Below are 4,484 nucleotides of genomic sequence, written 5' to 3'. Positions count from 1 at the left end.
TGCAAAGTAGAATGTCCTATAATATTTATTTTTTAATTCGCTTCTTTACTTCATTTCCGGGAATGCAAAGTAGAATGTCCTACAATATTATATTTGTTTCGCTTCTTTGCTTCATTTCAGGGAATGCAAAGTAGAATGTCCTACAATATTTTTTTTTATTTCCCTTCTTTGCTTCATTTCGGAGAATGCAAAGTAGAATGCTGCATCGTAGTGAGCTGAAAAATAGAATGAATATCCAAAAATTCTTTTTCTACCGTTACTTTCTGTGGAAATTTGTCTCGCATAAAAATCATGTTTTGCTTTGTTCAATTTGCAGCGAAGTTGAAGTCAGTCAATGAAGTGAAGTACAAGAGTGAGGAAGTACGATTTTAAGCTTTATTAAATATGCATGTATGTACATACCGATTTTTAAGAAAATACAACTGAGCTGATTTATAAAAATTTTAATTAATTTTAATCTTTTAAGACATTTTCTGATTTCAATTTAATATAACTAAGTATGCACTTATCTAGGCATTCTACATTAGTTTCTCTGTAAGGCATTCTTTGTTCGCTTTTCTGGATTCTGTTTATCCATGCGTTCTCTCTTCGTTTTAAGTAAATGCTGCGGGTAAAGGCTTACCGCCAATGACATGCCTATGTTAAAATAAGGCCTTCTTGAAGCGAAAGGGTAAGCGATTCCCATCGCCTAGCTCGTTTCCACTTACGTTTCTGTGGTAATCGTGTTTTTTGCTGGGCATGTTAGTGTTTGGCCGAGCTTCTCCTCCGACTTGTGGTGCGCGCCTTGATGTTGTCACACAAAGCGGAGGGTCTTACAGTTTTACGCCGACTCCGAACGGCGATTGTATTTTTATGAGAAGCTGTTTTTCATGGCAGAAATACACTCGGAGGTTTGCCATTGCCTGCCGAGTGACGACCGCTGTTAAGAAAAAACCTTTTTCTATATATTTTGCGATGTTGCTTTGACCAGGGCTTGAACCCAGGTGCTGATGAGTGAAAGCGCGCACTGCTTACCACTACACCACAGCGGCCGACATATAAAAAAAGTACTCAATGCTTACTGTACGATACGAATTTGAATATATACTTGGGTAATGTATAATTCCTCAAATAATCCCTTACATAATTCTTTATATAATTCCTCAAATAATCCGTTATATAATTGCGTATATAACCCTTATATAATTCCTCAATTAATTCCTGATATTATTCCTCAAGTGATACCTTATACATCCCTTATTTAATGGCATAGACAATGCCTTATATATCCCTTAGCTATTCGGTGTTCGAGTGAGAGCGATATAGAATACATCAATACTAGAAGCCCATATAAAAGAGCGGTACAAAAGATCACACGTACACGAATTTATCCCTTAGGTTTCTCCATTTGGACTGTACAATATAATGGAAAGTTTTCAAATTCATAAGGGATACTTTTCTTAGTGATTTGGCACATATAAGGGATTATATAAGCCATACTGTTCTAGCTGGGCTATGAGTAAATACTCGACACATTCTTCAAGTACTGAGTACATTTTGTACTCGAATCCTTCGCGCAAGTACTTAGTTGGGTATCGAGTACATGGTTAAAGTATTAACTTGATAATCCACCTACATATTTAAAAGTTTGATTGTGACAATATATGAGTCATGCTATAGTACTTTTGGCAACACGTTTATAGCTTAAGTTCTATCCTACCTTAACTTGTATGAAGCAAATAAAATAACATGGCGGTAACGCTGAGCAGTGCAAAAATCGGACTTCAACAGCGCTTTGAAAGTGAAGTTGGGTAAAGAAATGAAGGAACTGTCAATGCTGCGTTTCCGTCAGTGTTGCCAACTTTTGATTTTCAGAAAGCACCAAAAACTTGGAAAAAAAGCGTTCTACCAAACTAGAAGCACAAAATTTTTTTTAATCAAAAGCAAAAGATCAATACACAAAACGTTTTCGATCATAACGATTGAATAGCCTCTACACATGCTATGATGACTCATGCTGACGACGTAATACCGAAGTACTATTAAAACTAGTATATCTCAAGAAAGAAATATCGAATTGCAACAAACGAAAATAATGCCCTATTACCTCAAATATCGCAAACAACCGTGTTTTTGGCAATCAGGGAGTAGGATATCTAAAAATTCTAGTACTAGAGCAATTGTACGGCCAGATTTGGATTCAGCACAAAGAAATTATGTGTTTTATTCAGGTGTTAAAAAATCAAAATTTGTACAAACTATTAGAAAAGAAAAAAAGAAATACCTAACTTACCTGCGTACTAGCATTTTCAACGCGAATAGAATTCAACAAGGTGGGTTTGCAACTTCAGCTTTTTATCAATCATGGTTGTATTTTAGTGCACTTAAATTTGTACATTCTTGTAAATTCCGCATCTTCAGCTTATAATATTTCAAATTATTTCAGGCTTTTACTATCTCGGAGTAATATTAGTTCAAAAAAAGCACTAAAAAAGGCACTAGGCACTAAGTAATTTTTTTGGCGTTTTAATTTTCAAAAAGCACTAAATCTAGTGCTTAAAGCACCAAGTTGGCAACTATGGTTTCCGTACTAGTCAAAGTTTCAGGTTTTGCAAGATTTTCGGGTACTATTTCGGTAGGTTTTGGCCGAAAGTATTAGATACAACTTTTGGCTACTCTTTTGGTATGTTTCGGTCGGAAAGTACTCCAACTGCTTCTTCTCCCATTAAAAATATAGCATTGCCGCGGCTGCAGAAAACCCAACGTTCTTGTTAAACTTATCAAACTTTTTAAGTAAGTACATATATACAAATACGTATAAACATGCACAGGCGCTTTGAATTTATATAATCATATGCAAAATTATTATATTAGTTCTGCGGAATGTTATAATGAGTACGAGTAAGTATTGAGTACTTCGCTCCGATACATTTGTAGCATCGATACTTTTCATCGATATTTTTAAAGAGTACAGGAATAGAGTACATGGCGGTATCGAAACAACACTGCAAATGTGTTTAAGGCAAACGGTTTAGCAATGCGTGGTATTGCTGATCATCTTACTTAAATTAAACATACTTATTATTAAAATTTTATTTTAAAAATACCACTCTGTCCTATTGTGGTACAAACATTCCTTGAAACATAGAAATCGAACCAGTAGATCAGCTGCTTTGCGCTAACAAAAACTGTGGGCTTTAATTTTATATAGAGTATAGATCATCAATTATATAAATAGGCAAACGTGTTTTCTTTACACCCCTTTTGCGGCTAAACTATACCTCTAAGGTATAAGCAATTATATATCATTAGAAAGGTATTTTGAATCTGATGTGCAGGCAATTTTTCAATTTTCAAATTAGTTTAACATAAAGCGAAAAAATCAATTCAAAAACGGCACCACTACTAATGCCGTACATGTACATGGTTGGTCGGAAATGCCTCCTAAATGTGTGCTTTAATATTGATACTGAATTACAGAAACGTGCTAAGCAGCAGTTTAGGAATAAGATGTATGTATGTATGTATGTATGTAAATGAGTAGATTAGACTCAAACAAGGAAGAAGGTAAAGTTGAGTATGGAGAAGAAGAAAGGGATAAATACAGAAATTAAAATAAAAGTAAAGAAACCTAAAGATAACGACAAAGAGGAAGGAAAATTTAAATACCTAACCTAATAACCAGGGAACGGATTTTTAGGACCTAAAAACCTATAAAAAAGGCAAATTAAAATGACGAAATAGGCTGGAAAAGGCAAAATAAAATAGCGAAAAAGGCAGGAAAAGGCACTAGATATTGCAAAAAGGGCAAAAAAAGGCAAAACAAAATAGCGAAAAAGGCAGGAAAAGGCACTAGGTATTGCAAAAAAAGCAAAATAAGGCACTAAAAAAAGACAGAAAAGAACGAAGAACAATCAAAAAATACATTTATTTTAGAAATGTTTATATTACAAGTAAAAAGAGAAAAACTATGAACTAGTTTCATTATATGAAAAATTTGTACTTTGAATCTTTGACTATTTTATCCTTTCGAGTTTCTAACTCATAAAACTTTAATCTGTATAGTTGTAGTAACATTGAACCACAAGATGCATTTTGAAGTTTTCTGGCAACATTTTCATTCGATTTTCGCGAAGAAAAGCCTTGAATGTTCTAAATGTGCGCTCGAAGCAAGTTGATACAAGTGTAGCCGAATTTAAATATGGAACGTTTGAAACGTTCATATTATCAGGAATAGGGGCGTTTTCGTCGCCCTTTACAATTTTATCCACACCGCTTATTGTCTCCAAGCCTACGAAAACGGCTGAGAAAACGGCTTTGAATTTTTCCAACACCAATTTGGCAAGAGGTCCCTGCGCTTCTATAAGCCTGGGCCATGGGCATGTGTATATTTTGTATTCTTTAAAAAAAAAAATTGTAAATGCTATAATCACTTTCTTAAAGGTAGAAAAGGCAAAAAAGGCAAAAAAAGGCAAATATCTTAAAAAAGGCAAAAAAAGGCAACA

Source organism: Rhagoletis pomonella, unplaced genomic scaffold, assembly GCF_013731165.1.
Source record: "Rhagoletis pomonella isolate Grant_MI unplaced genomic scaffold, Rhpom_1.0 Rhpom_scaffold_00002, whole genome shotgun sequence".
Classification (NCBI taxonomy): Eukaryota; Metazoa; Arthropoda; class Insecta; order Diptera; family Tephritidae; genus Rhagoletis; species Rhagoletis pomonella.
The sequence above is the reverse complement of the archived record's forward strand: the minus strand, read 5'-3'. Positions refer to the sequence as shown.